Source organism: Hyperolius riggenbachi, chromosome 1 (genome assembly GCF_040937935.1).
Source record: "Hyperolius riggenbachi isolate aHypRig1 chromosome 1, aHypRig1.pri, whole genome shotgun sequence".
NCBI lineage: Eukaryota > Metazoa > Chordata > Amphibia > Anura > Hyperoliidae > Hyperolius > Hyperolius riggenbachi.
In genome coordinates this window covers 151,633,904-151,658,981 of record NC_090646.1, presented here as the reverse complement: position 1 = coordinate 151,658,981, position 25,078 = coordinate 151,633,904, and the positions used below count along the sequence as shown (strand labels likewise).

Here is a 25,078-nt window from a genome sequence, read left to right as displayed (position 1 = left end):
TTGCTTAGTTTTGATTGCATTCACAGTAAGTCTCATTGCCATCTGCAATTACTCTGCAGTTCAGAGTAGCTCAGGATTTTATGAATCCACCTATGCCTTGCTGCAGTTGAACTGCAGCCAGACAGCTATGGATTTCTTACATGCATGTTGTTGCATAATTTGGCTTGCATTTGTAATGAGAGTCCTTTCCATTCACAGTCAGCTTGCAGCCTTTAATCAGCCTAACACAGGATTGCTTTATTGCCATTCAACTGTGTGGGAATTTGCATGTCAGCTCTCAATGGCTGATGTCCATAGAAAAGTCTGCTTCTCCTCTCACACCTTGCCTGTCATAGCATTCAGCTTTGCCTTAGTTGATTGCTGGGTTCCTTGTGTGAAATTTGAGTTAAATTGTATTGCCTAATGCATTACCTTACCTTGCCTGCTTGGACGTTCACTGCACCGCAGGTGGTACAGTGAAGTATTTTCCTATCCTGATAGTGTGATAGTGTGGAGACTGCCTTCACCACGTTGGTGACTGGTAGTATTCTGGCTAGTCCTGTTCCTGTGGATGTAACTATAGGCTGCAGTTGCTATTAGTTACACTCCTACTTGTTTGTCTTTCTGTGCCAGTGTGGATGTTTGCTATCACTGGGGCAGCAATTACGTTGGCAAGCATTCAGCCTGTCTGTCTGTTGTCAGTCCTTGTTACTCAGTGTGGTGGACATCAGATGCACAGTGCTGTGGTCGCACTGAGCAACCACTGTGTCTTGTCTTGTTTATTATGATGGTTATCGGAAGCTGGAAAGCATTTTGTCTGTCTGTTGTCTGTCTTTGTTACTCAGTGTGGTGAACATCAGATGCTCAGTGCTGGGGTCACACTGAGCATCCATTGTGTCTTGTTTATTGTGGTTATTGGAAGCTCAGAGCTGCAGTCACTCTGAGCAATCCTGCTCCCTTATTCATAGCTTCTGGGGTGATCTGTGTAACCTTTTCCACAAGAGCAGCTACGGTACTAGATTGGGGTATAGTGGCTGAAGGAAAACAGGAGATCTGCTAGGCATTACAAACAGGTTTGAGGCCTCTACCATTACAATGTAAGAATGTAGCCTCCAGGATTACTAAGCGCTGCACCTTCGTGTCCCCCTGCGGAGGTAAAAAAAACGATGGAAAGCACCACCAAAAGCTGCCAATTGCTTTTCTGAATACTTGTGGAAAAGCATTTGAGAGAGATGCTGCAGCATGCTCATGTGTACAAGGCCTACAGGTAGATACTTACCTAAGGAGAGGGAAGCCTCTGGGTCCTATAGAACATTCCCGGCTCCTCTCATCATCCCCTCATTTAAGCTCCGGCTCCCCATTTGAATCCCTGCTGCGGGAGGCTGCAGAGGTCTTTGGGGGCCTGAGTACTGCACAGCACAGAGCCGCCAGTCTTCAGGAGCACCCGGGCTCCCATAGACTTCAAAAGCCTCCTTCGGTGGCATAAAGCAGTATTTGACCAATTGGTCAATTACTGCTACCAAGGGAGCCAGCACTGGAGCGAGGGATCAGGAAGAGGAACGGGAAGGCTTTATTGGACCCAGAGCCTTCACTCTACTTAGGTAAGTATATGTTTAATTTTTTTTTTTTTTTTTTTTGCTGGTCCCTAGTACTCACTGTAAACTCATGACCAGGCTTTGTCAAAATATGCAAGTTGCTGGAAATAGTACAGTGGGGTTGGTTATCTGAAGGAGTAATGCATTGAGGAGTTGTGATCCTTCACTCCGCATCTAATCCTGTGCAGAGGAGTTCTCTTTTATTTTTCTTCTATCTCTTTTCGTAATTCCGATGCACCTCATTGAATTTTTAAAGTCAACAAATATAATCTTTACAATCATTTCCTCCATATCTCTCTTTGTAAAGAAACCCCATTTTTAGGAAAAAGCAGTGATGGCCAATGGTCACTACTAAACATTTGTTAATAATATTTCACAGTCATGTTAATGAATGTGCCTTATAGCTTTTGGCATTATGGAAATGAAAATGCTATCTGTGTTACTGTACAGTGTTTGTTCCAAAGAATATAATTGCCTTAGTTTTATCAAACATCATTCTCCCATTCTTCTGTGCCTTTTTATTTATAAAATAGATCACATTATCTTTGTATTATTATGGGAGATAATAGCCTACTATTTAATGACATCTGCAATTCATAATTGTTGTGCGTATGCAAGAGAAGTATTCTCACTTTTCAGCATCAGCTGTGCTTTCCAACAAAGAAATGAGACCTTAGAGAAATAACATCTACAAATAATCTACGGAGGAACTTCCTTGTATCATCTGTCATATCTAGTTTTTTTCTATTTATCCTGTATTTCCATCCATATTATGTGCATCAGCATGAGAATCCTTACTTTTCTTTGTGGTCTATCCCTAGGATGTATAAAGAGTCACCCAAGAAATATGTTTGCACATATATATATATATATATATATATATATATATATACGTGTGTGTATATACAGTATATGTATATATCTGTATATATATATGTATATATATATATATATATATATATATATATATATATATATATATATATATATATATATATATATATATATATATATATATATATATATATATATACATACATACAGCTATACATTGCACTCAAAAGAAATAGTTTTAGTGAGTCACCAAAATAGCCTGTGTGTAATGGCTCAAAGAAGTTTCAAATAGATGGACATGGTGGGTAGTAGATAACATTCTTCTTATGATGTAACGCTTTGTTTCCTGGTTGTAATCTAGACCAGGACATTATCCACATGGAGTTTTTTTACAAACCTTATGTTTGCATGGGTTTCCTTCAGGCACAATAGATTGTTTCCATATTTCGGAAAAAAACAACAATATACAAATAAGTTAATTGGCTACCCCCAAAGTTTGGCCAAGGATGATGATGGACATATGACTATAGTAGGGATTAGATTGTGATGTCCTCTGAAGGACAGTTAGTGACAAAATTATATACTCTATAATGAGCTGTAGAAGCTGCTAGAGCTATATAAATACACAATAAAAAATTAATATTCAATTATCTTCTTATAAGAAAAGGAATCATGTTCTATAGTTAGGTCTTTTGGGAGGTAATTTCCAGAATTTCTCCTACTAAATGCCTTTCAAAAATCACATTACTTGAATGAAGAAAGATAATTCTTCACAAGAGCTTTAAGAGTATTTTTACTCCTGGAAAAATAATGGCATTGAGCAGTCCTGCATATAAATCAATGCAAACCACACTTTTTATTACAACTGCAACTTGATTAGTTCCATGACAAATGTGACCATTCTTGGGTATCACTGGTAAGATTCACCCTGTGCCATTCAAATTTTCCTAGGAATTTTTTTTTTAAATATGTCTATTTAAAAATGTGTTGATTTAGTTTTTAAGATGTTTTTGTATATTGTTACTCCTCTCAGTAAGTAATGTAATTCTGAAATGTATATAGTACACATACTACATGACTGCTAACTCGATGGAAAAAAGTCAAGTACAAAATGAATACGATAAAATACAATTCAGCTTATGCATCTCTTGTAAACTCTTTTGAAAAAACTGTCTTTGTAGCCATCTTGAGTGGAAGTCAACACAATTTTAGGAAATTAGTAATGGCCAGTACACTGGAACTGGCAAGAACCTTCACCGCTACTGTTGTTTTTTGAGTTATAAAAATTTTGAAATTGTTCCTTAATCCTATATATTCACTGGCATAGCCTGTCTTTATTTCGTGTTAATTTCCGTCTTGCACAGTAGGTGACCTGCCTGACACAAGTAAGTTTTATTTCTCCTTTCTAACGTATCTAAACTACTAGAGAGTATAAACTTTATTTTTAATACAGTTTTCATATTAGTTATAGTTGACACCAGTTTGCCCGGCTGCAATAAGCCTTAGGGGATCTCTACATAAAAAAAGTACTCAATTGCATTCAGCTACGATGTTTTCATCACAATTTAAAGGGCCTGGAGGCATGCAAAAGCCATTGCTGGATGTTACATTTAACACTCTTCAACGTGACCCTAACTTCTCATTTACATTCCTGCAATGAAAATATTTTCCTGGGAAAACTTTTCAATGCAGCATATTCTAATAGAGGGAAGTAATTCTTGCCTGTGTCCTGACACTTTGGCAGCTGTTTATCTATTTTTTTTAAACGTTAATTTAGTATTTAGTACAACATCCTCCTTCCAATATGTAATAATAATTTTGTGAACAGTAAACCATAAATAGACTGAAAAAAACCTGCTTTCCTCATGTCTGCTAGTGCCCAGATTAAGGTTACAATGCAATGTAAAATTCACTTTAAACCCAATATGCTGAATAATTATTGGCCGAGTCTCAGATTGTTCTAGTGGATACGGTAGATGGTTTTAGAATGTCTTGAATACGGCTCTGGAAGAAGAAAATATCAGGAAATACTTATTTAGAAAAAAAAAATCATAATACATTCAGGAAGGATTTTTTTTCTGTTAATTTGCTTTGAATGGTGATGATGGGTGATTACAGCTCAGCAATGCAGTAAGTCAGCTATGATACAGACAGCATAAGGTATGGGCTGTGACTATTACTTGTCTAATTTACTGACCCATTACATTTCTACAGATACTGACCTATTCTGAATTCATATATGGCGCTGACCACCATATGACCAAGCCCTTACTAGTAATTGGACAAAAGTCATATTGCAACTGTAGCAGTGGCACAGTATATACAATTATGCAAGTCAACATTAAAGTAAAATTAAAGTAGATCAAAACTCACAACTTCATCTCTGCTCTAAAATATAAGGCACAGTATGACAACCTTTATAGGGAAAAGAAATCTTTATTGCAATCTATGGGAATCTAAAAAAAAAACAAAAACCCTGAAGTTTTAACAGGCTTTTAGCCTTTAGGCTGTACTGCCCAACAAGCATGCAGTTCAGCCTCCCATGGAAAGGAGGCCTAAAGTAGGCATTTCACTTAAAACCTCAAACCACAGAATATGTGTGGATAGGTTATATCTTTGAAGATGGTCTGGGTCTTAAAAAGCTGGTCTTTCTCTGTTATAAAATGTACAAGGATAGTTAAAGTTCTACATGTTTTGCAATTAGACTAAAGAATTACCTGAAACTCTCTCTCTCTCTCCGATTCCTCTTTTCCGGGACACTAAAAACATGGGACTTGTCTGCAAACATTCCGTCATTTTCAGTAAGATGCTCTCTGCTATCTACAACTCATGCATATCAAATCTCTGAAATATCACTCGAACTCCCCATACAAACAATTTTTCATTATATCAACCCACTCAGCAAACGGCTATCTGACTTTCAGAAGCACAAACGAAATACAAAATCCATTCTAATGCTTGGCTTTAGTTTAGCCAAGCATGCAATTATGTCAAATCAATTCTACCTACCAGCATAAATGAAATGCTAGATTCTCAACTTCATATGGTATTATCAAAACTTGTTAAACTGGTCTTACTTTATTATCATGAAATAATACCATACTAGGCAGAGCCAATCAGATAGACTCTTTACTGGGACCAGGAAAAGGTGGCCTAAGGCACTCAAGAAGATCCAAATTACTTCAGGCTTATTACTCAAAGCTCTCACTTAAAGGGACACTTAAGTCAAACAAAAAAAATGAGTTTTACTCACCTAGGGCTTCCAATAGCCCCCTGCAGCTGTCCTGTGCCCTTGCCATCTCCCTCCGATCCTCCTGGCCCCGCCGGCAGCCACTTCCTGTTTCGGTGACAGGAGCTGACGTTCCTGGCCCTTTAAGAAGAAGGAACCCACACAGGCAGTTTTATTGGTTAAGTTATCTAAAGTTCTGTTTTTCTTCCTTGATTGACTCCTTTGGCAGAGTTTTGTGGTCCGAAGTAATTAAAACCATTCTTTGCAATAGTTGCAGAAGCCAAAAAACAGGAAAAATAATTTTTGCCTGATGTAATAAGGAAACATAGTGGCTTGTGGATATATTTACACATAGCGGAGTGGTAAAAAGCTCACCTGTCAATGTCTTATTTTCTGATTCAGTTAGTGCTGTCACATGTGTGAGACTTTTTTTTCTTATTTGTTATATTTTCTTTAGAAAATTATAAAAATGCATGTCCCCACGCCTTTTTTAAACCCTTCATCTCAATATAGGCTGGCATTGTCAGTATAAATGATACAAGTCTACATTATTCATGACATGCGGGGAAGCCTATAAGAGGAGAGCAGAAGTCCTTCTCCTTGAAAGTACCCTTGTCTATGTGACGGGCAAGGGGTTCATCCCCATCTCAATGCCCAGAATAGGTGTGGGTTCACTATTCCCATGCATGTTGTGATACATTTAGCGCTAAATATGATTTCACCAATATTTATTAGTTGTGCATGTTTAGATCAAGACCATTTAGATTTGAAGTGATTAGTTTAGACACAAAAAGTGATTGCTGTATGGCCACCTTAAATGCAGTGTACACAGCTGGTCCCTGTTATATTCACTGTTTTAAATATATGATGAAAACAACAAAATCAAACTTTACCTTCAGCAAAAACTAAACATAAAGCAAATCAGTAGTCCCACAGATAGAAAAAATAAAAGGTATAGGTAAAGTGAATAGAGCTGTCTTACTGTTTCTTTACCCATCATGGGACTAGAGATGACCCGAACAGTTCGCAGGCAAGCAGTATTCTACGAACATCGGCTGTTCGCTTTGTGGTGAACAGCCAACATTTGGCGTGTTCGATTTACCCCCTATACATTATCATTGAGCTAAACTTTGACCCCTTACTTCACAGTCAGCAGACACATGGCAGCCAATCAGCTTTCAGCCCTTCCTGGAACCTCCTATGAAAAAGCAGTAGCGGTGGCCATATTGGATTCATTCTTTGCTGGCTGCTGACTATTAGTGAGAGCAGGGACAGACTTGCTGCAGATAGGTAAGGAAAGCATTAGCTAGACCTGTGTTCTTATTCCTCACTTGCTGTGAAAGCACCCCAAACAGACCTTTTGAGGGCTAGCAGAACAGTCCCCTGTGTTTTTTTAGTGTGTGACACTCCACAGCCTACTGACACCCAGTGCTGTGTGCACACTACTGCTGTTGCCTCATTAAGTTCCAGGCACAGAACCACTCCAGTGCATTATTATTTCACTGTATTCTGATAGTACTATTGCATTTCTCTGTGTGTGACACTCCACAGCCCACTGACACCCAGAGCTGTGCATAATGTGATTTTTGCCCTTTATGGATTAAAACTCAACTTTGCGCCAACTCTGTAATTTTTGGTGGGACCTTTGGCATGGATCCTCCACCGGCATGCCCCTGTCCAGGTGTTAGACAACTTTGCCATCACTTTTGTGGCCAGAAACAGTCTTTGTAGGTTTTAAAATTCGCCTGCCATTGAAGTGTATGGCGGTTCGCCAAATGCGCCGGTTCGCGAACATTTGCGGAAGTTTGTGTTCGCCGTTCGCGAATGGAAAATTCTATGTTTGCAACATCTCTACACGGGACTAATTAGAAAGCAATAGAAATCGAAGGAATGGGTAAAGTGTATAAATATAGTTGACATCTACCTAATATATCCATCAGACTAATTTTCTGAATCCTACTCATTTTGATTTGCTGTTTTCATTGATGGTGACGAATAGGGACACTCAGTACATTTTTCACGGAAATAACATTTTTGATTTCATAAGCATTGGGTCCATCAGAGAATGCAGAGTAAACTTGGAAGTATTTGGCCAATCGGAGAATGCAAAAAATGACAATCGGAAAACGGAAATCAAAAATCCGCGGAATCAGTCATTGGCATTGGCAGAAATCAGAATTTCCGCAGAATCTGAAATTGCCATTTCTGACCACCCCGAGTAACCAAAGAATATATATTTTTCATTCAATGACTCTATTTCCCAAATTTATGACCAAGGGAAAAAAAAAATCGTACAAACAAGTCTTGGGTTTCATATCTGCAGTTCTGTTGATTGTTTTGGAAAGCTGGTGAAGGTAACACATTTACTGGCTAATTGGCGATAAATTCATGAGCTTTCAAAGCAGGAGGTTACCTTACGTAAAAGCCATGTGCTTTAAAAGCTTGATAGGATTTATAATTTTGATTGCAGTTAAGCCATGAAAGGTATTAACCTTAGTAATGACTATTATTTTGACACTTGCTCGCATTCAACTTCAAATATTGCCTCTTATTTTATGCTAAAAGCGAGGTTTACAGTGAAGATAATATTTGTTTTGGTGCTTATTTAATATTTTTTGCAGTTGGAAGTTAGAATTCTTTCGAAATAGAAAAGATGGAGGGCACTGAGAGCAAATAACCATGGTCCTTTATATCACGATAATCCAAATAACACAAAAGAGCAGAGGGTGTTCTGGACAACCTGGCCAAGTTATTATTCAGTTCACCTTCTGCTCATTCGCCATGTGTGGATTGTATTGGAATATAGGATCTTGGCATTTGTCCTCCGTGACCTCCAGGTTTTTTTTGTCTTAACAACAAAACATTTGTAAAGTGATTTTCTCCCAGAGGACCCAAAGTGCATAAGCTTGTCTCAGATCAGTACATAGTGATGTGTACAGGGGAAAAAGTTATGTGATCATAAATGCCAGACTAAACAGGTTGCTTTATATTATTGACTTAAACGTGTCCAGGGTTGGAGCTGTCTTGATTATGTTTGGCAAGGCAATCCACAGGGTAGGAGCAGCATGACAGAAAGCTCTGACTCCAAAGGTTTTTAGTTGAATTCTGGGGGTGGTCAAGTTTTTATTAGCCTTATGATCTAAGGTTGTGGGAGGTGTGACGCAGTTGCAACAACTCCTTCAGGTATCTAGGGTCTAGATCGTGTAGGGATTTGAATGTTAGCATGACAATTTTGAAAATAATCCTCTATTTTATGGGTAGCCAGTGTAGTGAGCAAAGGATTGGTGTTAAGTGGCAATGGCAGGGTTGGCTTGCTAACAGTCTTTCAGCAGCATTCTGTACTAGTTGCAGGTGGTGTAGGTTTTTATTTGGAAGGCCTGCGTCCGGCCTCAATCCTGCAATTACACTTCTACTCATGGTGAGTCTTGGCTCACCTTTACTTCTTTAACAATGTTTAGGCCAGTTCATTAAACTTGCTGACTTGTTTAGCATTTCAACATGTTAACATTTCAATTAATGTAAATATTCTTTGCTAGTGTCATCATTTCCTAGATGGGATTTTCAGTAGCAGCACCAGCTTGACATTGACCTGTTAGCATAAGGACAACTGTAACGTATTCTTGTGCTACTCTCGTATTCTTTTACTCTGTTTCCAAACCTTCAAATATAAGAACACTTAAGACTTTGGCCTATTAAAAGGCATTGATGCTAACATTCAAATACCGTCTTCAGAGACAATTCGCCCCGGGGTAGGTACATCCAAGTGCATCACATGCAGTTTTCTCTGTATAGACAATGAATTGCAGCCCCTCAAGAAGATGACCAGGCATGACTGTAATGGAATGCTATTCTATGTAAACACATAGCCTCAGAAAATATTTTGTTATTCGGGACATGGTTTTAATTCCCTGTTGTAAATGCTTTCTAAGCATTATCTTCAGCACTTCTCCTAGGAGACTTGTGTCCTTGTTAACCCACTGTGCACTATTAAGCAACAACAATAAACTAATAGAAATGAATCTTATTTCTTTTCAGTATAAGTGAAAACAATTTCAATTTTTTCAGATCTTTAAATGCAATTTGTATATTTGTCAAATCTAGGTTTAGATTGTTCTTCGTGGGCTACCAACAAAAATATTATATTAGAAGTTTAGACATTCTTCTTGGGATTTCATTCAGATGTTCAACTTAGAATATATTGATTGATTCATTCTCTTTAAACTATGATTTGTCTTCTCTTCATAAATGATTTAAGGAATGACAATGATTTCTAAGTTTCTTATAGATCAAAGATTGATCGGTTAAGACGGACAACTGCTGGTGTCAGAAAAGTGTTACGGTATTAATATGAAATGGGACCCTAGACAAGATAGCAGTTTTTGCCCACAGACACCTGGCTTTTTTTAGTTAGATTTGGTAGGGGCTAGCATCCACTAGGCCCCTAGACTTTCTCCAGGCCCTTGGCAACTGCCTACGTTTGCCTTGTGGATGATCCGGCTGCAGTGAGATGAATGGGAGTGTTCATCTCAATTTGTTTACCCTTCATTGCTTGCGATTGCACTAGTGCTGTGGTTGATCAAATTTTATGAGATGCTGCATGTTGTTTTTACCATCATTTGCGTTTGTGGTTCCGTGTCCTCCTAAGAGCTCGACATGTGTTGCAATGATGGGGACTTTGTATTCTGCTGCAGTGGGAGGTCTCACATTTATATGGTGCTGAGGTAGGGCTTCTCGGTGCACACCGCACACCACATAGCGCCTGAACTTGGCTATAACAGCAATAGTATAGTCCATGGCCCGCGCACAGGTAATTTGGGGATCTGTTGATTGCTGGACCCCAAATTACTTCTCCCTCCAAATTTCTATGACTTGGAGGGGGAATAGTAATTTATGCTGTCCGGAATTTCAGGTGCAGCAGGGTGAGTCGAAGTGACCAGGCAGCTAAACTGAATGCCTGTGCTTAGCAAAGCTGAGTGCTCATGTTTACAAGGAAACCTGTGATGACTATTGATGGATTCTATTTTGCATTTTAACAGTCCTCTAGTTCATTTATTACATTATGAGGAACTTAACTCACCCGGCATCTCTGCAACTTTTGTCTTTCCCTTTCACTCCCTTTTAATTACATTTTTACCTCAGGGTCATCAGCCAGCCATTGTCTCCTATACTGCATAGACCCTCTGCTCTCTCAGAGCCCTCAAAATGCACATTCCACATGGACCAGCCAGCCATTCTTTACTGCCCTGCACCCACTACCACACCAATTTATATTTACTGATCTAAAGGCTCACAAATAATCTGAGAAGCGGAACCCTAAAAAAATGTGATTCTGTTTAACCTTCCTTCTTGAAAAACTGAACAGACAAACCTTCAACAGTTCTACCTGATTCAAAAGTGCCATCATCATTCAAGCTCCTAAAATGTCAAATATCACATGCCTGAATGACTATGGACAAGTTTCTCTGACTTCAGTGGACATGAAAAACTCATACTTGTACATCTCAAATCCATCACTGACTCCCTGCTGGAACCCCAGCAGTTTCCATACAGATGTAACAGGTCTTCAGATGAGGCTGTCAGCATTGGCCTTTACATCTTGTAGCATCTGGAGTCTCTAGGAACCTATGCTAGGATTTCAGTTAACTTCAGCTCTGCCTTTACTATTATGATCACCCCATTGCCAGCCGGCTGTCAGGTACCTTCTGCATGTGAATAACTAATATTCTGAGCGATAGAGATGGAAGGTGTTGTTGTGGAAATCATCTTTGATTCTCTGACACTCAGCTGTGGAGCTTCTCAGGGCTGCGTGCTCTCCCCTCAGATCTACTTACTTCAAAGGCCATTTAGAAAGGTTCTGAAGTTCACAGCTGACAACAAAAGTTAAACCCATATGCAATGAGGATGAGTCTCTTTACAGGCATGTAACATGTGAATCAGCTCTGTCAGGGCAGCAACAATGACTTAAAGCAAAGGCTGGATTTATACTTTTTGAGCCCTTAGGCCAAGTATGTTGTGGCTCCCCTTTCATGTGCAGCATTGCCCCTCCCATTCCATGTGCAGCACCCTCTTACATGTACTGTGGCCCCTATTATTCAGGAACTGTTCCCCTGGGCATCAGTTTACCCTTTTTATGTGTTGCTCCACTATTGTCAGCCCCCTCTGTCATAATAAGCAACCCCTCTTTCATGTTTAAGTGCCCCTCTTGGGTTGCAGCTGCCCAAGGCCTACGCCTTTTAGCCTTTCCTGAAATCTGGCCCTGCTGAAAGACTTACGTTCTCAAGACTGTACAGTAGACTTAAGAAAAACACCATCCTTTCACCATTTTTGTTGTTGTCTATGTTCCCTTTATGTTGGCCTTTTATAAATACAATAAATGTACCAATAATATTCCGTTTTATAAATACAATACATATACCAACTTCCTGTCCTATCAACAGAAGCAGGAGAGATGACAGTAAAATCTGAATTTAGCTTCTTCTCAACCAACCTAAAACTTAAAAAGCCCTTCTTGACTGCAATATACGGTAACTAAATACAGAATCCCTTAGACCTAACGATTTCTGTAACAAGCTACAGTATATGGTTATTTGCCTGTTCCTCTAGACACGGAGCAGGTACAATGAATGCATACTCTATGGGCTCAGGGCTGGTGTACAGTGAGTAAAACTAAGGCTGAGCGTGGCTTTTGCGCATATGGCGTGTTATGCGTGTTATTACATGAACTCTCCTCCCTGTCTTGCAAGGATTTATGTGATCTTATGAATTGATATTGTTCACCACTCCACAGTAAAGGCCTGATGTAATCGTAGCAGCCTGTGTTTATTACTAGTGTGAGGAAAGAATTATAGGAGGAAATGACCCACAAATATTTTATAGGCACAGATGTCTTTGGGGGACTCCCATACTGAGCCTCCTAGATGAGTTTTGATTTAAAGCTGAAAAAATGTTTCATGAGGGACTTTGTAAAGAATTTCATATAATTCTTTTTCTTTATTATACATGGAGTATTTCTTACAGCAACACGCAATGTAATTAATATTTTATTTTAATCAAAGCTACCAGCGACTTTGATGTTACTAACTGCAACCGGCTTACGGACGGTTTGCCTTTTCCTAACTTTAAATGTGCTGGTCCACTTATATTTGATGAAGGCTGTCTATATTACAGAACTAATAAAAATGATAAAAAAACAATAAGATTCTGTTGAAGGTAAAATATTTTCTACTCTCACAGGGTCACGATACAGGTTAATAAATACATAAGTAAAATAATTTAAAGAGGAACTGTAACCAAGGATTGAACTTCATTCCAATCAGTAGCTGATACCACTCTCTTCCCATGAGAAATCTTTACCTTTTCTCAAGCGGATCATCAGGGTGCTGACATCACACTGTGGGAACCTTGTTGCATTGTGGGAAATAACAGCTATTTACAACTGCCACCAAAGCAAGCAGCAGCTACTTCCACTGACATCACCTGCCAGCAGTAAAAATGTCACCATGTGATACATTTCAGAATTTAAATCAGGGAGAGGAAAGATGAGGAAAGATTTTACAATTGGCAAACACTGAGTAAATCATTTATAAATAATGATTGTAAAAATAAAGCACTTTTTTTCATTACATTACTTTCACTGTAGTTTCTTTTTAAAAAGCTAGCAACCAGATTACAGTTGTGTAAAAAAAGGTGCACATATAAACGTGAAATAAAAGCTAAAAATACACAGAAAATCAGTCAAAGTTTGATTGGATCACAGCTATTACTGCTTCTTGTATACTACAGCTATTATCTTTAACTCTCATAAACTCCCACTCTCTTAACTCCATACTAATCCAGTCCATACAGAGAGCACATGAGCTTTCAGTGCCTCATACAGGTAGGGGGTGGCTGAATATGGAAGGGCACCTGGGGTCCATTCATTTCACCTGCTCATTCAAACAGATTGTTGTCTTGTTTTTTGAATGAAATATATGTCATAAATTATGACTGATTACCCCTAATAGTAGTCTAATATGTTAAAGAAAGAATATGTACATCTTGGTGCATGGCAGAAGAGGAAGGGGGAGGGGAGTGTTCAAACCCAGACGTGATGTTACAGAATGGAGAACGTAACTTTGAACTGGCAGCCGCAGTATGGACCACCTCCAAGGGAGTCGACATTTGCTTTCCTTCTTCCACGAGATTCTGCTTCTCTCCTTCCTAGATGTAGAAAGGGGACCTTTAGGTATCAGCCAAGGTCTTCTATTGAGCTAAATTGCTGCTACCAGGGCTTGCCTTCTGCTGATAATTACCTACAGCCTGTTTATGAAACCTGAGGAGAAATGACACATTTCTTAAACAAGAGATCTTTTAGATTTTAAAATTGGTACCATAGTTCCGACTTTTAATGTAACCATATGTTCATGTGGTCAATCCACAAGGACTACCACGTCTGATGCTACTTGCAGCAGCTACGGGTTCAGTCCCTCACTAAAATGAATGATTCAGTGTAGAAATACTGTATGAATGTTGTCACTCCATACATAAAAGTTAATTTTCTTGTCATCTAACGGTTTATTCTTCAGTCCCATTACATTGATTGAATAATGTACTTCAGGGTTACTGAGTGATGATAAATTTACACAGGAACAAATGCTTACTTCAGCACAAGTAAAGGTGATACTTAGGTATGTTAAAATTGTATTTCCTGTTCACACATAAAGAAAGATGAGTAATCAGGGGTTTTCTGTACCCCAAACTGTGTATAACTGCCATAGTTACAACTTGAGATATGATAGCTGGCAAAAAATTAAACTGAGGTAAATATTAAACATACAATTACAAAGCTGTACTGTATAAGTACCTCTGCACAGGATTACTTATTTAAAGCTCCATCTGTGTATGTAAAAAATTATATATACATATATATACCATTAGCAAACTTATACCTACATTTCGTTAAAGTGGAAGCAAATGTACACCAGATTTATTTTTTCTGTCCTCCAAGAGGTCCACGTAATGCTTGGGAATATGTGTAGCTCGCAAACCAGCTTTCAGTGCTGTAGTGAAATGAAATGTGATGTTTAACACACTCCATCAAAGCCTTCCAAGTTCTGCTGGATTCTATAAAGGTCACTGACAAAATTATCGCCTAAAACTGTGAATACATTTTGTTTTAGTTGTTCTTCTTGAGGACACATTACCTCTACACCGCACCATCCATCACAATCGCTTCAAATGGCTTTTCTCAACCTCCTTAAATCAAGGCTCTTCTCTGGCCATGGTGAGAATAATTTCATATAATAGCGAGGTGTTTTTTTTTTTAGTATGTTTTAAGACATTCCCATGTACAGCTAAATCCTTCATTGTTTCCAGAAGGTTTTTAGGGTTGGAATGTTTATGTAATATTGCATTAAGGGTCCTAATTCTATTATGTGTAAATGTTTTATGTGATTTGTCAGGGAAGCTACTCATGTGTCAAATGAGTCACTACTTTCCCTCTGGGTCTTTGTGTTGTACTTGTTATTTCGTGTGAGCTTTTACAAGGCGTAGTGGAGGGAAAAGGACACTGTGTGTTCATCGGTGCCCTCTGGTAACTCCCTCTGGGACGTCGATCTCATGTTAAGGATGAAAATTGGGGGAAATGTAAAACACTTTGGAGACTGGGTGACCGTGAGGTCACTTGGACGTGCTGAGGATTTCAAAAGTTGAAAGAAATCTTTAGCAACGTAACCTATCGTACTGACAGCATTGAGGAAAGATGTGCTAAATTGCTTCTCCTTCGTCAGAGACCCCTTCGGAGCTTACATGCGCTGCTTACTGTCTCTCTTTGATGTTCTGTTGGGTATTCCAGCATTCATTGTGTTAATGTGCGCACACTGCGAGATCTTCATTCCTCACAAAGGTTACACAAGGATAGACAGTGGAAATATGTTTTTTTTTTAGAAATTGGGTAGGTTAACTCAGAAAGCATCTAAGGGCATTTCAAAGGATGTATTAAAAGTTCGGATACTTGAACATGAAAGCAGGGTACCTGTTAGGAGATGCTGGGTCTTGGAGGTCCTTTGTCATGTGGCCGATGTATAATGTTATTCTTTAGTGAAGAATATATATATATATATATATATATATATATATATATATATATATATATATACACAATGCTGCCCATAATTATTCATACCCCTGGCAAATTTTGACTTAAAGTTACTTTTCTTCAACCAACAAGTATTTTTTTGACGGGAGATGACATAGGTGTCTCCCAAAAGATAAGATGATGTACAACAGGCATTATTGTGGAAAAAAAATCTTATCATACCCTTCTTAATAATCAATAGAAAAGCCTTTATTGGCTGTAAACGCTTCCTGTAATTGCAGACCAGCTTTTTGCATATCTCCACAGGTATTTTTGCCGATTCATCTTTAGCAATGAGCTCCAAATGTTTAAGGTTGGAGGGTCTTCTTCCCATCACCTTGCCATCACCTGCATTACAACAACCAAGTCCCATCACTAAAGGGTGGAGAAGAAAGGTGACAATAAGTCCTAACACACACTATAGAGTTGTCTTTACTGCACAGAAGTAAAACTAGTATATTTTGTATTTACAAAACAGACAGTCAAACAGGTGGAGCCAGGGCCGGTTTAAGCAACAATGGGGCCCCAGGGCAAAATAAACCTGGGGGGCCCCCCCAGCAGATACACCGGAGCAAAAATCGACATTAAGGGACCTTTTTTTGCAGCTGGTATAGTCAGGGTTTGAAGCCCCAATCGGTCGAAGCTCCACATTCTGGCTACCCCAGCCTGCATGGGGGACAAGGGGTTAAAAAGTTTCAGTAGGTGGGACCCCACAATTTAAAAAAAAAAAATTCCCACACGCTAAACATAAAAAAAAAATTGGGAAAATAGGAAAAAAATGCCAGGGATCTTCATACAGCCATATTGCGGCTGTATAGCGATCCCTGGTCAAAGCGCTGCGGCTGCGTATGGACCCCCTGGAAACCCCGTCAGGAAATGTATTGCTCTTTCTTTTGATACATGTAAAATTACACTACCGTTAGGTTTGCTACTAAAAGTGACATTTACCGCATTTAAAAGTATACTTTTTTCCTTCAAAACTTTAAAATTGATTTTCTCAAAAACTATAAAGTCTTTTTGAAAAATAGTTTTTTCCTCTTATTCCCAATGATCTCCTTAACATATCCTGCAAATTTAGGGTTTCTAGCATTTAAGGTAGATTTGCTATCAACCATTAAAGTCGGCAGGTTTTTAAATGTGTATTTTTTTTCCTTTGAAACTTTAAAATCGATTTTCTCAAAAACTATAAGGCCGATTTGAATTTTTTTTTTCCTCTTGTAGCCACTGGGGGCCCTTACAAGCTCTAGGGCCCTGGGACAGCTGCCTCCTTTGTCTCTATGGTAGCGCCGGCCCTGGGTGGAGCTATAATAAAAAAGTGTCTAATATTGTATATACTGTACTTATTTGAGCTAGTTTTTAAACCTATATTTTCGTTTTAAGAAGTAAATAAATGCAATAATAAATAATACAATAAAATACACATTTATTTTAGTACTGAACTGAAAAGTCAACTAAAACTTAAATAAAGAAAAAAAGAATTATACAGACATGGAAGCTACAAAACAATATTGATCTATAATTCATGTTGTTGTAACTTTTTGTTGTGCAAATTAATCTTTTTGGGGCAGATTTGTCAAAACTACTGCAGAAGAAGCTAGAGCAAAACTGTTGCAAAAGTGGAGCTGTTGCTAAGAGCAACCAATCAGAATCATTTATCTGAGCAGGTGCACCTCTAGTTTTTAATCTAACTTTATTTTCAATGGCTTTTGATAAATCTGTCCACATTGTGTTATAAATTGATAAATGAGAAGTGTCTTTCAATACATCATCAATAACAGTGACTTGAAATAGGAATCACCAAGAACAGGGTAGCGCAAATATTTTATTTTCATCCACATGATTTGCCTGTCCGTACGAAAGGGCAGAGAAAGAGGATGCAGTATTGTGTGCTACAGGACATACGGTACAAATCTTCAATAGCTTCTTGATGGATCAGTTATAATTTTTGTAAGTCTTACATCATGTTTTCAGTCCTTTCCATCTATGAAACAAACCCCAAAAATAAAATAGTGCATAAAGTTGGACTTATTTTAAAGTGGACCTGAATGTTTGCACAGGGCAGAAGGAAACATATAGAAATGCACCCTGTATGTCTCTAGACAGTTTAGCCTGTCTAATTCCCCCTTATATGGGACTGATCAAAATTGTAATTTGATCTCTCAGCTATGTCAACACAGGAATCTCGGCAGAGCAGCTAATTTGTAACCACTGGATGTTAACCATATTTCTGCTTTCCATGAAAGCAGGAAGTAGACACACTGCAGGATTTGTATCAGCTTTATGGATATTATGCTGTGGTTTGATTTTTAGAGCAGAGAGGAAGTTCTGAGTTCCGGTTTGCTTTAAAAAGTAGCAGAAATTGATCTTTACAATGCATATTAACACTCACACAGCCTTAGGGTCGTTGGTTTACCTGATTATTAGTCAGTCTCAATTATTTCTTTCTCATAAATGTACATCTCTTGGACCCTCAATATTTTTTACAGATGATATAAAATAAAAACATTGACTTAAACATTAGAGAATTCATCTAGTGCCAAGTTTAGTTTTCTGTTCTTCATTCTTCTGTCTATTACTGTTATTTTTTAATGGCATAGTAGAATAAAAAAAAATCAATTGTAAGAAATAAAAGCTTGAGATTTTGAAAACTGAATTAATATTTTCATCATGCGTTTGGGGAAAAATTCTAGAGCCGGTGATCGTTTTGCTTCAGTATGTTTAAAAAAGCTCGTTCGAGTAGGAGTAGTAGTAATGTACTGTATATACTCTTAAAGTAACCCTCTGGGCAAAAGAAAGAAATTCAAACTGCAAAATTATTGAATAAAGTATACTCACCTTCTCCCTGGTAGTCTTACTACTTGCAAATCCTTCATTGTCCCTATTCTAAACTGTTGACTACTGGGGGAGATTGTTCTGCAGTTTTAGAAAAAATGGGGGTTCCACATAAATTTTTGCCCTAGGCAAAAATGAATGTGGGGCCCTTGCATTTTCATACTGTGCTGACAGTCCCTGACTTGAGGGGCCCCTAAGGAGCTTGGGACCCTAGATAGTTGCCCAGATGAGCCTATGGAAGGACCAGCCCTGCTGCAGTACAGCCCTAAGGGCTCTTTCACAGTGCGACTTTCAAGTCGCACGTTGCAAGAACATGTAACGCACAATCACTTACAGCAATGAAAATTCAATGGGCTGTTCACAGTGCAGACGTTGCACTGGTCTAACGCTGCACGTTAAATGAAAGTGCTGCATGCTATGCATTATACATGTTTTTAGCTGCGTTAGACTGTTTGCACATGCCCGGTAATGTTTTTTTTTTTTTTTTTTTTACGAAAACGGCGCACCAAACGCAGGGCTAAATAACGTCCAAGTTATAGGGCCTGATTCACAAAGCGGTGCAAAGTGTTTGCACGCCTGTGAAAAGCCCTTTATCACGCCTAAACTCAGTTTAGGCGTGATAAAATGAAACTCGCGCGAAATCCTGCGCGCAAAGTTTTGCGCGCGGCGGTGCACGGTGCAGCGCGCGCGATGCGCCCATTAACCCTATGGGCACTGCGCGTGGAGTTGAGCGATTGCGCGCGCAAAACTTTGCACGCGGGACTTTGCGCGCGACAAAGAGCACAAAACTGTGCTAACTCAGTGGTGCAAAGCTTATCACGCCTAAAGTCTTTTAGGCGTGATAACTGAGTTATCACTGCTTTGTGAATCAGGCCCAAAGTCTTTCAATGCATTGCATTAGGGGCATGTTATGTGACCTTAACGTCGCATCAAACCCAACGTCTTAATGTGTAAGAGGCCTTACTCCACTACATCAAGAGACCTGCTATCATTCAGGCTGTCAAGGAGGAGGTAAGTATAGCTTGTTCTCCCTTTGAAAAGTTTTTGCTTGTTTTGCATTGAGATCTGCTTTAATGTAGCTGGTAAATGGAAAGGCTTTCAGGTTTCTACATGACTCTCTCTAGCAATCTCACTGGAGGTTTTATTGCTTACAATGAAAGAACATTTAAAATAAAAAGTTAGAAATGTATGGCATCTGATCTTTTCTACGCCCTTGTTGCACTACAAGTTCCAGCACACTTTACTCTAAATGGTGGCTACTTTCAGGCCAGGAGTGACACATTGCCTACCTCTATGATAATTTATCAATGACTTATTATTCTAACAGGGCTGGTGCTTGGATTTTATAGTAATATTACCACATAGTGGATAGAGCCTACGATAACATTAATCTTTCCTTTCCATCTGTCAGTGTGCATAGAAAAAGCATGAAGATTTTTCAGCATGAGAGAGCTTCATGTTCACGTCTTTTATAATCCTAACTCACACTGGGCAATGACCAGGTCACTTTTGCTGGTACTTATTAAATGCTACATTTCAGCATGCAAGCCTTTTTATGCTGACAGAAGGCTTATAGTCTTTCCGGGCTTCCTCCTACTTTTAAAATTCTCTTTGTCCTCCTCAGACCAAGAATTCCTTCCACCTTGCCAAAAGGAGAGCTTTCATATTGCCACACACATGATAAAGGAGGAAGCGGGGGGATTTTTATGCAGATCTTTTGTATTTGGCAGAGAGCAATGTGAGTCCTGGCGGCTCGCACACATAAATGAGGTCATTACTTCATAATGGGGTTATAACAGAGAATGGCTTGCTGGAACGTGGAACTCTTGATCTAGCCTGGTGGACTTTTGTTCATTTCAATCACTCAGTCAGGTTGCGATGAACTCTTTATTGTATTTTTAATCTAACATTAGAAGAACATAAATAGATCAAAGGTGATATTTGTCTGTTCTTCGGTTTTTCGTCTTACCAGCACCACAAGTTCTTTCCGTTTTGAGCTACCAAATGCATGAACAGAGTTGATAATTAATCTTCCTTTTCGGTGATCACCATTCTTATAAGCAATCCAAAGCAAGGTACAGCAGAGTCGCCGTCATCTGAAATTCAGGCAACTGGAAGTCTCAATTAACCGGCATGCCTGAGGGATAATGGGGACATCTTTTGGGGGGCTTTCTGTGGCTGCTGGCCGGCTTTAAAATACTTACCAAGCCTCCAGCAATGTCTGGCAGTCTCCCTGTACTTCCTCGTGGGCTCCTAGTGTCTTCCAGCATCTGTGTATGGAAGCTGGCATGTCACATGACCTGATTCGGGTCAGCTGACACTCTGGCGTGCACTGGGGAAGGCAGAAAGTCATTCAGAGCATGCAGGGAGGTATAGGAAGCCTGCTTTTTATCGCTGGAGCTCCAGTAAGTATCTAAGGGGTAGAGATGGGCCGAAACGCTTCGCCAGCAAACAGGAACCGGCGAATTTTAGTGGTTCGCATTCGCCTACGAACGCAAACTTTATGGCAGTTCGATTAGCCTCCTATATTACATCATTAGGGTCAACTTTGACCTTCTACATCACAGTCAGCAGGCACATTGTAGCCAATCAGGCTACACTCCCTCCTGGAGCCACTCCCCCCCCTTATAAAAGGCAGGCAGCGTCAGGCATAGGACTCACTCATGTGCCTGCATTAATTACAGAAGGGAAAGCTGCTGCAGACTCTCATAGGGAAAGCTTAGTTAGGCTCTTGTAGGCTTCTTAGCTTGCACCTTGCTGATTCTTATTGCTAAAAAAGCACCCCTCAACAGCTCTTTTGAGAGCTAATCTTGTTCTTGTGATCTATTTTTTGTGTGTGTGTGTGTGTGTCCCACTGACATTTATGTTGCATAGACAGCCTTGGTAATTCCTACTGTGTGTGCCACTGCCAGGCCCAGCACATTCAGTGACTACCTGTGTGTGACAGGTGCACATTGTAATACCCATCACTGCATATACCTACCTGTTCACAGTGCACCCACCTACCTACGTGAGCACACGCAGTGTCACTGTGCCTGTCCGGTACCTGTCTGTGTGTGACAGGTGCACATTTGTAATACCAGTCATTGCATAATTGTTCACACTACCTGTGTGACCGCATGCTGTGTAATATACCACTCTGAGCATACCTGTTAACTGCACCTGTGTGACAGCTGCACATTGTATTGTAATACCAGTTACTGCATACCTTTCACTGCACCTGTGTGACTGCACCTTGTATTAGTCAAGTCAGTGCATACCTTTCACTTCATCCCCCCCGATATGGACAAAACAGGTAGAGGCAGAGGCAGGGGAAGACCCAGAGGAAGGCCACACAGCAGTTCTGTTCGAGGTCATGCTGACAATATTTTGTGCGGCCTTGGCCCAAAGTACAGTGCTCAGAAGAAGGCATGTCCCATCAACTCCCAGGATTGTCAGGACGTGGTTGACTATTTAAAACAAAACACCTCATCTTCCGCAGCCACCAGCGCTACTACTAGTTGCATTTGACACTTCGCAGGAGTTATTTGGTGGGGAAATCATTGATGCACAGCCATTCTTGTTACAACAAGATGAAGGCGCTAAGCAAGTTACACCACCTCATAGGTCTGAGTTAGGCGAAACTATGGACGTAAGGTGTGAGGTGGAGGATGATGAAGTACCTGCTGTTGGGGTGCAGTTTATGAGGTGTCTGAGGCAAGCGAAGCTGTGGAGGATGATTATGATGATACCGATGCCACGTGGGATCCTAAGAGACATGATGACCAGGGGGACAGTTCAGAGAGGGAGTCAGAGAGGAGTAGGAGGAGACGAGTTCCTGAAAGAAGCAGGGGTAGCTCGTAATCAGAAACAGCTGGTGGCAGTGTCCGGTGCCATGTATTGCCACCTATGGACAGCCAGCCAACATGCCCTTCAACGTCAGATGCTGATGCCACCATAGTGCCCACACCCCAGAGTGGCTCAGCGGTGTGGAAATGTATTAGTGTGTATGCCAAAGATCAGAGCACTGCAATCTGTACTCTCTGCCACCAAAAATTGAGCCGTGGAAAGGCCAACTGCCTTACGAAGGCACCTGCAGAAAAAGCACAAACTGCAATGGGAAGAGCACCTGAGGAAAAGCAGCACACAAAAGCAAAGCCACCCTCCTTCTCCTCTTCCTCCTTCAGGTGCATCATCTTCAGCTGCTTTCTCCTTTGCACCTTCACAATCACAGCCTCCCTTCTCCACTCCGCCTCTCACCTTGAGCGGTTCTTGCTCCTCTGCCCTCAGCAGCAGCCAGGTGTCCGCGAGGGAAATCTTTGAGTGGAAGAAGCCAATATCTGCCAGTCACCCCCTTGCCCGGCGTCTGACAGCTGGCTTGGCGAAACTGTTAGCTCGCCAGCTGTTACCATACCAGCTGATGGACTCTGAGGCCTTCAAAAATTTGTGGCCATTGGGACACTGCAGTGGAAAATACCAGGCCGCAATTATTTATCCAAAAAGGCAATACCCAAACTGTACCGTGAAGTTGAGAGGCAAGTGGTGTCATCTCTGGCACACAGCGTTGGGTCAAGGGTCCCCCTGACCACGGATGCCTGGTCTGCCAAGGACGGTCAGGGCAGGTACATTACTTACACAGCCCATTGGGTCAACCTGGTGACCGATGGCAAGCAGGGAGTACGTGACTTTGCAGCGGACCAACTTGTGACACCTCCATGGCTTGCAAGGAGGCCTCCTGCCACCTCCTCTCCTCCTGGCTGCTACATCCTCTTCGCTGTCCTCATCCTCCTCCTTGGCTGAGTGGCAGTTCAACTCTACTGGTGCTGTGATCTCCTCTCCAGCTACACAGCCCCAGCTCCCCAGGGCCTATGCTGCATGCTTGGTACGATGGTGTCACGCCATCTTAGACATGTCTTGCCTCAAAGCGGAGAGTCACACTGGAGAAGCTCTCCTGGCTGCTCTTAACAAACAGGTGGATCAGTGGCTGACCCAGCACCAGCTGGAGATCAGCAACGTGGTGTGTGACAATGGCAGCAATCTCATTTCCGTGTTGAATTTGGGAAAGCTGACACATGTACCCTGCATGGCACATGTGCTGAATCTAGTCATTCAAAGATTTGTGTCAAAGTACCAAGACTTAGAGGACATCCTGAAGCAGGCCAGGAAGTTGTGTGGGCATTTCAGGTGGTCTTACATGGCCATGGCACACTTTGCCAAGATTCAGCGGAGAAACAACTTGCCGGTGGGACGCCTCATTTGCGATAGCCCGAAGCTGTGGAATTCGACCCTCCTTATGTTCCTTCGCCTGCTAGAACAGGAGAAAGCCGTCACCCAGTACCTCTACAATTACAGTAGAAGGACACACTCTGGGAAGATGGGGATGTTGTGGCCCAACAACTGGACACTCATACGAAATGCATGCAGGCTCATGCGGAAGTTTAAGTAGGTAACCAACCTGGTGAGTCGCAGTGAAGGCACCATTAGTGACTTGATCCCGTACGCTTACTTCCTGGAGCGTGCCGTGCGTAGAGTGGTGGATCAAGCTGTGGAGGAGCGTGTACAGGAACAGTTACAGGAGGAAGTGTTGTGGGATCAATTCTCAACAGAACCAGATGTTTCCTCAATACCTGCGGCAGGAGGAGGCGGTGGCAAAAGAAAAAAACGCAGCCGGCGTCGCAGGGGGCTTGTGCTGCTCAACTTTCCTGTGGTATTGTTTGTGGCTGGGGGGGGAGGAGGACTTACCTGACGTCACTGAGGAAGGGCAAGAGGAGATGGATAGTACGTCTGGATCCAACTTTGTGTAGATGACGTCTTTCAAGCTGTCCAGCCTGTTGAGGGACCCCCATATAAAAAAACTCAAGGGGAATGAGCTGTACTGGGTGGCCACGCTACTAGACCCTCAGTATAGGCACAAAGTGGTGGAGATGTTACCAACTCACCTGAAGGCAGAAAGGATGCAGCACTTGCAGAACAAGCTGGCAACTATGCTTTACAATGCATTTAAGGGTGATGTCACAGCACAACGGAATAAAGGTACCACTGCCAGTAATCCTTCTCCCATGTCCACGCAGGCAAGGACAGGATGCTCCAGCGATCTCATGGTGATGTCGGACATTCTTTAGTCCAACGCCTCGCCTTAGCCCTTCCGGATCCACCCTCCACCAACGCCTGGACCAGCAGCTAGCCGACTACCTGGCCTTAAGTGTGGATGTAGACACTGTGAGCAGCGATGAATCCTTGGACTACTGGGTGTGCAGGCTTGACCTGTGGGCAGAGCTGTCCTAATTTGCCATCCAACTTCTGTCTTGCCCTGCCTCAAGCGTCTTGTCAGAAAGGACCTTCAGCGCAGCTGGAGGCATTGTCACTGAGAAGAGAAGTCGCCTAAGTCACAAAAGTGTTCAGTACCTCACCTTTATCAAAATGAATGAGGCATGGATCCCGGAGGGCTACTGCCGCCCGAAGACTAAGTCAGTCCCCACACACAGCATCTCTGCCTGCACGCCGTGTAACATCCTG

The 25,078-nt window shown here is 41.0% G+C and overlaps 1 protein-coding gene across 13 annotated transcripts in view; it reads left to right on the top strand.

The window, feature by feature from the left end:
- TENM3 (teneurin transmembrane protein 3) overlaps positions 1-25,078 on the top strand; it is a 1,708,801-nt gene that overhangs the window by 468,995 nt on the left and 1,214,728 nt on the right. Inside the window, exon 1 of one of the 13 annotated variants that reach the window (XM_068278751.1) lies at positions 14,880-14,899. The exons of the other annotated variants lie outside the window; for them this stretch is intronic. The gene's annotated coding sequence lies outside the window, so the exon portion shown is untranslated. Of the gene's footprint in view, positions 1-14,879; positions 14,900-25,078 lie in introns of those variants that run through there. 13 annotated transcript variants of the gene reach the window in all.